General features: G+C 41.3%; 1 pseudogene; it reads left to right on the top strand.

Annotated features, from left to right (window-relative positions):
• The first annotated feature begins 9,176 nt into the window (after positions 1–9,176).
• On the top strand, positions 9,177–10,153 carry LOC103203208 (annotated as a pseudogene).
• Positions 10,154–10,831: the final 678 nt, after the last annotated feature.

Raw genomic sequence — 10,831 nt, 5'->3', positions numbered from 1 at the left:
ACCTGGTTCTGGTCTCAGGCTAGATGAGGCTGTGGTTCATGTGGGCTATTAGTCCTGTGGATTAGTTTCTCCTTTGAATTTTTGATTTCCTTCATTCTCTTTTGTTCCAGACATGTAGAGACCAATAGTTGTTTCCCAGATGGCCACTTACAAGCTTTTAAGACCCCAGATGCTATTCACCAAACTAGGATGTAGAATTTATCTTTCTCAACTATGTTATGCCAATTGAGTTGTCCCATGAGGCTATAGTCCTAAGCCTTTTAACCCAGTAAACCAATCCCAGAGGTGTTTGCATATGTCTAGGAAGTCTCTATAATTGTTCCCCTATGTGTTTTATTATATAAAATATATCTATTTTTATAAGGGGTTGAATACTTTGTTCTTTAGGCTTCCTGGTATTATTATTTTAGTTTCATACCTTTCATTTTCTTGACTATGTGTGTATCCTTCTGTCTTATGTTCACACTGGTTTGTAATCTACTGATGTCACCCATGTCTGACACTATTTTCTTTAGATATATTCCCATTTCTTCCTCAAAAAGAAACATGTATAATTGCTTATTCAGAATTTTGCTTCTGTTAAGCTCTCATGCCTCTTGAGCTAACTAAGGTTTGGCCTTGAGATGAGATCTATTCCTTTCCTCTGAAAAATGTTGACTAAACCCAGAGGACGAGATCTACTTCAGTATCTTCCAGCTGCATCCTGACCCTATCTGAGAACTTCTTGTTCTGTCTACCCCACTACCCCAAAATAAAATGCATACACACATACACCAAGACCCTGTACTCACTGGTTAACCTATGTGCCATCCTTGGCTCGATGGCCACAGACAGTTTACTAGGGTGGTAACACTGGTTCAAGCCAATAGATTCTGTCTCCTGAGAAAATGGAACTCAGAGCCTCTATGCATTCCATCTTTATCAGACACTTAACTTGGGAAATGGTAGGAAGCAGGGCCTAGAACAGCCATGCCTGGCTCAGATGCATCCAGACAACAGAGAATACTGGTTTTCAGGAGAAGGAAGGACAAAGCAAGCACAGAGAAAAAAGCCAAGATGCTATAGCAGACACTGTTGTTGCCTTACTATGACTTTCTGAGGCTTACCCTTGGGTGCTGAAGCCACCCCACCCATATAGAGAGCTAGAAGCCCCTGGAAGTTTTATATTCTTTACCTTTACGGAACTCCCTCAACACCCTCCTGGTCTATAATTGTCAACTGATTGGTGTGGAAGGACAAAAGTCCTGCTTCTTTGCCTGAGGCAGAAGAAATACTGAGCCATAACTGACAGTCCTGAGCTTCCCCTTATTGGTTTCTCCTGGGAGTGCCTCTGTAATAAATCACCTACACCTGAATCCTTGAGAGCTGGAAGAACCTGACCCAAGACAGATAGGAAACTAGGAAGGCCCAGTTACAGAGAGTAGTCCTGGGCTTGAGAGATTTCTAGTTCCTAGTTCATTATAAGGCCTGAAACTTGTCCAGCCTGTGGGTTCTGTGACCTATTTCTGAATCTTCAGCTAACTTCCCCATTTTGATTTAACCTTGAATGAGCAGTTTCTCTTACTTGAACAGTTTCTCTTATTTGTAATCCTGAAAACCTTGACTCAGGTAATCAGCATTCCCTCTCAGCTGGCTAGTCATGGCCTTCCAAGTTCCCAGGCTTTCTATTTAGATCAGATATTTATTTGCAATTGGTCAGCCTCTGGGAAATGAAGTTATCAGGAAGGCAAATTTAAAATTTGTCAGATGCTCTACTTTTAGTGGAAAGTGGCTTCCAGCAGAATTTCTAATTGTGGTGCAACAGAGTATTTATATATGACTTTCCTAGCCGTGGTCTAGAAGCTCTGGTAACATAGTGCCTAAAGCACTTGACTGCTAACCAGAAGCCTGGCGGTTCAAACCCACCAGCCACTCCTTGGAAGGAAGGTTGGGCAATCCTACTTCCGTAATGATACTGCCTGGGGAAACCCAAGGAGGGGTCACTATGAGTCGGGGCCAACTGGACGGCAAATAACAATAACAACAGCTGTGATCTTGTTAATTCTCACCAAAAGATTGGGTGGGACTTTGCAAATGAAGTGCTTGTGGCCTACCAAGGAGACTGCATAGCTTGCTAATAATGCAAATAAGATGACTGCCATCCCAACGAGGGGATTGGTCAGTTTTGCTGTTCCACTAGGCTTAAAATGAGCTGTCTATCACAGCGGCAGATAGGAGGGGCCTAACTATCACCGAGAAAAAGAGATGGTGATAAAACACTTCCGTTGAACCTGATCTCCCTGTGCTAGGAACCTTCTGGACTCAGGAGACAGAGAGAGAGCAGTAATACCAGAGATAGCAAGAAATGGTGAAAAATAGCAGCAGAGAAACAGAGGCAGCAGAACCAAGGGGCAAGTGAGATGGTGCAATGAGCTTCCCAGTCCCCAGAGCAAGGTGGTTATAGTGGGTGTGCTCATTGACTGAATAAGAGCTGAGTACCTAGGAACGGGAGGCTTCCTGGTGGAGTAGGAGGCCTCTGAGCGGGTATTTGTGGGTGGAGCTAGGTTTACCGAACAGAGTGAGAGTTGAGGGCCTTTGGGCTGAGTTTTAGTGGCTTAGCAGGGCGCCTCTTGGCACTTACTTGGGGAGCTAAGGAGCTTTGTAACACTTACGGAGCAAACAGAGGCCTGGTGGGCCCAAGAAGCCTCAGGGTCCGAGAGGCTGAGAGAGTCATATTTGCAGTCATGAGTGAGAAGAAACTGTCAGGAGAACTGTATCCTGAGTGGATCTTGAACTGTAACCTATCACTTCCCTAATAAAGCCCATAACTGTGAGTATGCGCTGTGTGGCTATTGCAATGAACTATTGAACTCGGCAGAGAAGTAGAGAGTGACATGGGAGGGACAGTTGGTGTCAGAACTCGTGAAAATGTTGGAGGGTGGAGGCATGTCTGACCTCTGCCCCAGAAGCAAATTAACCACAAGCATGGTATTTGCTGGCTTGCATTGAGCAAGACACGCACAGGCTTATTTACTTGCTAATCTGTGATAAGCAATTTCACATGGGTTTTACTGCATCTTTGACATGGTGGGGGACAGGTGAAATTGTGCACTGCAAATTGGTGAGAAGGCACAATTAGACCTGTGAGTACTGTGCTTGGACCTCTGGTTGCATAGTGGTTAAAACATCTGGCTGCTAACCAGAAGATCAGCAGTTTGAATCCACGCTGCTCCTTGGAAGAAAGATGAAGCAGTCTGCTTCTGTAAAGATGTACAATCTTGGAAACCCTAAAAGGCAGCTCTGCTCTGCCCTATAGGGTGTTATGAGTCAGAATCGACAGTGGGTTGCTTACTAGATAATCTGACTGCCTCATAAAAATCAACATTGGGCAGTTGATGCTGATAATGATTCTGCTTCCTACTTGGGAGTGGTTGGGCAATCCTACTTCCGTAGTGATACTGCCTCGGAAACCCAAGGAGGGGTCGCTATGAGTCGGGTTTGACTCGACGGCACATAACAACAACAACAACAACTTGGGAAGTTAGAAGAGGTTGGACACCTCCCCCATCACACTTTTTACATTAATCTTTTAAGTCACTCATCACTGCTATTTTTGGCCATGCTTATATTTTTATATTAATTTCTAGATCTTTAAAGGCTACATATATATAATATTTCTCTTTATATAAAAATATTACATATTTAATGTATATAAATGATACAAATATTATATACTTAATATATCACTCTTCTTGAATCATTTTACTATAACAGCTTTTAAAATATTATTTTAATGGAAAGTTCATGTTCTTTGTCCATTTATCCAAAAGTCTATTTATAGAAGAAAACCAAACACATAGCCCTTATTTGGGGTCTGTGTTTCTTTTACTATGGGCTGCTTGACCAACAAGATATTTTTGTTGCTGATACAGTTTGGTTATTTTTTCCTTAGGTTCTTTTCTAAAGGCAAGCGACTTCTTTGGATTTTAGTTATCAGGTTCCTCCTTGGTTACGATTAAAAAAAAAAGTAATATTGCTAAATAGATTTTTCTATCAATAAGTTGGTTGTTTCCATTGTAAAGATAATTATTCTACGATTGACATAGAAAATCAGAAAGAAGGGTTAAAAACACCCTTCAGGCTTCCAGAAGCCATATTTCCAGACATGTCACTGTTGCAGACATATGCTGCCAGAGGGTCCCACCCAGCGTGTTTCCTGAGTCAATAAGAACACTGAGAGGAGAAGAATGAAGTGCATTTATTGCAGGTGCATAAGCAAAGAACTCGGAGGACTCCACCTCAAATTGAGTTCCTTGAACAGGTCACTTCCATTTTTATATACTTTGAAACAAAGAAGTCATGCATTTACATTCGATGATATGGGAAATAGGGAAATATTTGCATTCTAAGAGCTAATTAGCATTAGTGAGGGTGCAGTGTCATGGCTGCCAGGGGGTGTTTTTCAGCCTGTGATGTCAAAAGTTCAATTTCCAGGGAAGATTTTCCATACTGTGCCTGCATTAGTAAGCAGAGGCAGCTCTGGCCAGTTCTGCCCGGCTCTTATCTCAAGATACCTTCTGCTGGCTTCTTGTTTATTTTTTATTTTCTCCATGTTCCATAGGAGGGTCAGCTCTTACATATTATCTTGTGGAATGTGGGAAGAGGCCTCAGGCCGGTCAGTACCTAGCACTGTGAAGAATATGTAGGCTGCCTCAGTCAACTCATCTCCCAGGCCTCAGCTTCCTTCTTAATGAAATATTGCAATTAGCCTAAAAGACCTCAAAAATACCTTACAGTGCTCAAAAGAAAGATATTAGAAGGAAAAGTTAGGCCAAAAGTTGACTTGGAGAAGCACCCAACCCCAGTTGTCATGGATTTGATGCTGACTCATAGCCACTCCATGTGTCCCAGTAGTATTGTGCTCCAGTGCTCCATAGAGGTTTTTTTTTTTTTTTAAAAAAAAAAGCCTAAAAACCACTTTTATTGTGGTGAAAACACATACAAGTAGACATTTGCCAACATAACAACTTCCCCATTTACAGGTCAGGAACATTGATTACATTTTTCATATTGTGCCACCATTATTGCTATCCTTTTCCAAAATACTCCACCACCATTGGTATAAACTCAATGCCCTGCAAACAAAAACTTCCTCTTTGCCCTTCCCTCCTAGCCCCGGTAACCACTAATTATTTGTAGTTTATTTATACATATATTTTTTATCTTTATTTTTTTTCCCCAACCTATCTAGGAATTTAGCCTCCCCTCCCCTTGTATCCCTGGGTAACCAATGAAGAAGCTTCCTTCCATGTATAAACCTTTCCTTGACTTTTTACAGTAGTGGACTAATACAATATTTGTCCTTCTGTGATTGACTTACTTCATTCAGCATAATGTCCTCCAAGTTTATCCACCTTATGCGGTGTTTTGCAGATTCTGCTTTACTCTTTAGTGTTACATAGTATTCCATTCTGCATAAATACCACAGTTTGGTTATCCATTCTTCTGTTGAAGGGCACCTAGGTTATTTGTATCTTTTGGCTATTATAAACAGTGCATAGTATTCCACTTTGTGTATGTACCACAGCTTGTTTATGCATTCCTTGGTTGATGGGCACTTAAGTTGTTTCCCTCTCTTTGCTCTTGCAAATAGTGTTGCAGTCAACATGGGTGTGCATATGTCTGTTCGTGTCCTGCCTCTCACTTATTTAAGATAAATACCTAGTAATAGGATTGCTGGATCAAATGGTATCTCTATTTCTATCCATAGAGTTTTCAGTGGCTTGTTTTCTCAAGAGTAGATCCCTAAGCCTTTCTTGTGAGGCACCTCTGGGTAGATTCAAATCGCCAGTCTTTTGGTTAGCAGCCTAGCGTGGTAACAATTTGTACCACCCAGGATGGAGAAACACAGAACAGGAAAGTAGCTCTTATTCCCAGTCCAACGATTTTCTTTTTTCCTTACTTTTAAAACCTTGTTCTTTACTGATTTCTTACCTAAGTACCCATTTGTTTTCCCTGCTCTTTTGGTTCCTTGATTGTTTTCTGCCTTTAACTTGGTAAAAAGCTTGCAAGGTGGAGGCATATCTGACCTCTGCCCCAGGGGTGAGTTAACCACTAAGCACAGTATGCACTGGCTTGTATCGAGCACAGGTATGTACAGGTTTAATTGTTTTTACTTGCTAATCTGTGTTGAACAATATCGTGTTTTTTCACCACATCTTTGTTATGGTGGAGGACAGGTGAAATTGTGTACTGCAGATTGGTGAGAAGGCACAGTTGGATCTGTGTGTACTTTGCTTATTGGATAATTGGGCAGTGCTTTTTGCGCTCCTAACATTTTGTCCAATCACTGGACTTGATTTTGTTGAATGCTGCTCTGACTACATGCCTAGAGGGCCCTTTGCATGGTACTTGCATATAAGATTTCAGTTAATGCTTCCTACATGGCTAGATAATAGAAGACAGAGAAAATATATAGAAATTCCTTCAAAAGAAGAAAAGAACATAGGGTTCAGTTCACTTAATAATGATATATACTGCTTCTTTTGGAAGCAATTTTAGACCAAGCCATCATGATCTGTGACCTCTAGGGGTATTAGGATTGCATCATAACCTTGTTTATAATAAAATAATAATTTCTAACATTTAATGACTGCTTATTATGCTCTCGTGGTGTAATGCCTAAGGCATTTGACTGCTAACCAGAAGGCTGACAGTTCAAACCCACCAGCCACTCCTTGGAAGGAAGTGGGCAATCTATTTCCGTAGTGGTAACGCCTCGGAAACCCAGGGAGGTGTTGCTATGAGTCGGATTCGACTGGACAGCAGTCAGTTTTTTTTTTTTTCTTTTTTGTTTTATTATGGGGAAGGCATTATTTCATTTCATCACAACTCCAACAAGGAGGCACCACTGATTTCATTAACTCTAAAATATGTTTTTTTGGGGTGATATTTAAGATCCTTGATGCATCTTATAACTGATGGCATTTTATAATTGGTATTGGCCAGATAGCCCTGGTGAGCGGTTGTCACTGCCTGTGTGTGCACATACTTGATCACTGCTGTTGATAATAATGCTTCAGTTGAGCTGTATGTAGTTTCAGAACTACCTGTGTTGAAATTAATTGCCATTTTATAAGTCTTCAAAAAAGATTACACTGTGATTTCAGCATTGAGATGAAAACTTACAATGAGTGCAGAAAAACATAAAAATTGAGTTGGAAATTTATGTTGGTGAAATGATTGCATGTCTATATTTTCTTACAAAACAACCACCAAGGGCTTAATGGACTCAAGAAAAGAAGATTCCCTCTAGGTAGATGAAGCTGTGTCACCTTTAATTACTGAGATGTGCACAAAAGGATTGCTTATTTTATAATGTAGTAGGAGGTAGGAAAGATTGCTATATCTCTGGTACAGATGAAAGAAATTTCAAAGCAATGTGAGCCTAGTGTGGCCAATTCATGCAGTGTACCGGGCTCTTGTTTAAGGTAACATGGCAAGGTTCACCTGGCAGCGTTATTTTTTCTCTTTTAGAAGTAAAAAATAATGTATCCCTTTACCAGAGGCATCTGGTTGAAATATGCTACCCCCATTTTGCAGATTATCAAACTGATGCTTGAAGAAATGAGGTAATTTGTCCATTTCACAACTAGAGTAAATTGTGGAGCCAGGATTCAAACCCCAGCTAGTCTGATTCTAGAACTCATGCTCATAACTACAAAAGTATTCTGCCTCGCACAGCACGGCACAACACAGTGCCTTGTACAATAAATATTTATAATATGAACTAAACTGTCTAAAAAAGGCTTATTCTTGGTGAGAAAATAAGCAAATATGTAGAGAATGTCTCTCAACATGGAAATGTCATTCTGGTGGGGAAAATACTCAGCAGAGTTGTTTCCTCAAGCATAAATGGGGAACCTCATATGACTATTTTTCCCACTTACAGTCTCCCGTCCAGATGCCTGAGAAGGGAGCACCAGGGATGTGAACCCATCAACATAGGCATGGGCAGCAGAAGGCTCTGCTCTGGGTGGCTTGGAATTTATTTGTAAGAGTTGGTTGCCTAAGAGGCTAATTTCAACCCATCAACTGCATTATTTCTGACTTTGAAACCTAAACATTTTTTATAACATTTTTTTTTTTTTCTGACTACTAAACTTGTTAGGTGCCATCGAGTCAGTTCTGACTCAACAACTTGATGTACAACAGAACAAAACATTGCCCAGTCGTACATCATCCTCACAGCCATTGCTGTTTGAGCCCATTGTTGCAGCCACTGTGTGAATTCATCTTGTTGAGGGTCTTCGTCTTTTTCACTGAAAGCATCATGTCTTCCAGAGACTGGTCCCTCCTGATAACATGTCTAAAGTATGTGAGACAAAGTCTCCCCATCCTTGCTTCCAAGGAATATGCTGACTGTATTTCTTCTAAAACAGATTTGTTTGATCTCTGCCAAAGAGGCAGGGAGGCTACATCTTCTGACCTCCTCTAACCCCACAAGAGGAAGATGGAATCACCATCAGTAGCCCAAAGCCTGTCCCTGTGAGGCCAGACATGCTACCTTCCTCCAGCCCTGACACCAACCGTTCCTCCCACAAGACCTACCACCTCTCTGCTGCAATAATTCACTGCAGTGGCCACGCAGAACTCACAGATTATGGGGTTTATTAGGGAAGTAACAGGCTACAATTCAAGTTCAGGAACATGCTCATTCTCTCTCAGCCAGCTGTCCCTCAGCCAACAGTCTCTCTCCCAGCAGTGTGTGTCTGTCGTGTCTCTCGCAATAGTGAGCATTCCTTTTGCCTCCAGGAGGGCTCCTTTTGAACCTGGCAGAGTGGCCAAACAAACCAGTCCCAACATCAGAATTCTATACACCTGAAAGAGTGAACTTCTCAGAAAATAACTTCATGCTGCTTTCAACAGAAATACCCTAGGTGGATAACTTTAACAATCAGGAGTTACTCAGTTGCTCATGGCAAATCCCACCACAGAGTTTACGAAGACGTATGGCTAGAAAAGCCACACTATGTAATTTACTACACTGTAATCTTGCGGTACATGATTATTCAACATTCTTCACCAACACTGTATTCAAAAGGATCAATTCTTCTTTGATTTTCCTCATTTATTGTCCAGCTTTTGCATGCATATGAAGCGATTGGAAATACCATGTTGGCAGTGCATGGGGCAACATGGCTTCCAGATCTAAGAGAGGAGCCATGGGGAGTGGGGTTCCTTGGCTGCTGGGCACCCACTCCAGTGTAATGAGAAGGAAGAGGAAGATAAAATCAAGAATGAGGACGAAGACAATAATGAAGTTGAGGTTGTTGATGAGGAAGTGAATATTGAATTTTGTAATTCCATCTCAGATAATGATTGTGATGGAATTAAGAAATCACTGCAGCAGCTTTTCCTAAAGGATCCTGTGAACACTTCAGAACTAACAGATCTCTTAATAGAGCAGATCCACATTGGGAGTGTGATTAAGCACATGGATGTGTCAGAAGACAGCAGTGATGATGTGGATATTGGTGAAGATGAGATTTTTGGTCTCTTAAGCCTTTTAAATTTAACAGAGAGAAAGGGGACCTAGTGTGCTGAGCTAATTAAAGAGTTGATTCTAAGCTGCTGTGAGAAAAGTGCTGAGAAGAGTATGGTTGAACAATTGGACAAGCTGCCCAGTGACACCACCAGGCCCGTGGGCTTCCTCCTGAGTGGAACATTCATTAACATCCCACCCCAGATCTCACTGCCCATACACCAGCAGCTGCACAAACAACTAGCGGAGGCACACAAAACTAAAAAGTCATGTGGGAAGTATAGCTTCTACCTTCTGGTTAGTAACTCATGTGGAAGCAGGAAAAAACAACTCTAGAAAGAAATGGAGCAATCAAAAGAAAGACGAGTTAACGTTTACAAATGCAGAGGAAGAATTTTCTGAGAAAATTCCTGAAGTTTTAGCTACTTGGTGTGGGAGGAGAGTGACATGTGCTTGGGAGGCAGATGGTCTTTTGATGATGTCCAAATGAAGCCCCTGCACACAGTGATGCTAATTCCAGCCGACAAGATGAGTGAGATCATGGATATACTGAAAGAACATCGCTCTCTTTCTAACCCATTTCCTATGGACAGTGATGGGCTGTTTTTTCCTTCTCTTTTCTTTTTTTGAAAAATTACCAGACAACTGAGTGGAGATTTACTGAAAAAACTCCTGACTTTGTTCAGAGTAAGGTCTTCTACAAAAGTAGGGTTCTGCCAGCTGTATATGTGACAGATTTACAAAATGTCTTTCTTTTATTTTTTTCCCCATTGTGGTCAAATTATGAATGGTTGACTTAAAAATTTTTTCCAATAAGAAGAGAGAAAATACCATGGCTTCAGTCAGAAACACCTTAACACTCAAGGTGACATCTTTGCTCTTTAACACCTTATTAAATCTTTTGCAGCAGATTAGCCCAATGCCATATATAATTTCATTTCTTTTCTTTTTTTTTTTTTTGATTGTGATTTGGGTGAAAATTTACAGAGCAAATTCACTTTCCATACAGCAGTTTAATGTCTAGTGACACTGACCAAAATTCACCACAATGCAACAGCTCCCCTCACACTTCCTCCCCATAGTTACCTCTTCCCTGTGTCCATCCCTCCATGCACCCCTGCCCCCTGAGCTGTCTCCTTGTGCATAAACAGCCCCTCTTTCTCTCATGATTGTTCTCTCTAAGGAGTGTATTTACCTCAGGTAAATGTTCAACTCCAATGCCTGTGTTTTGCTTGGCTGGAAACCACAGGTGTGGGTTCAATTCCAGACCTGAAGGGCAGCTAGGGGCCATAGTCTCAGTGGTTACAC

The sequence above is a fragment of the Orycteropus afer genome, unplaced genomic scaffold (genome assembly GCF_000298275.1).
Source record: "Orycteropus afer afer isolate SDZICR_OR568_19922 unplaced genomic scaffold, OryAfe1.0 scaffold00206, whole genome shotgun sequence".
In the NCBI taxonomy this organism is placed as follows: domain Eukaryota; kingdom Metazoa; phylum Chordata; class Mammalia; order Tubulidentata; family Orycteropodidae; genus Orycteropus; species Orycteropus afer.
This window is presented reverse-complemented; position numbering and strand designations above follow the sequence as displayed.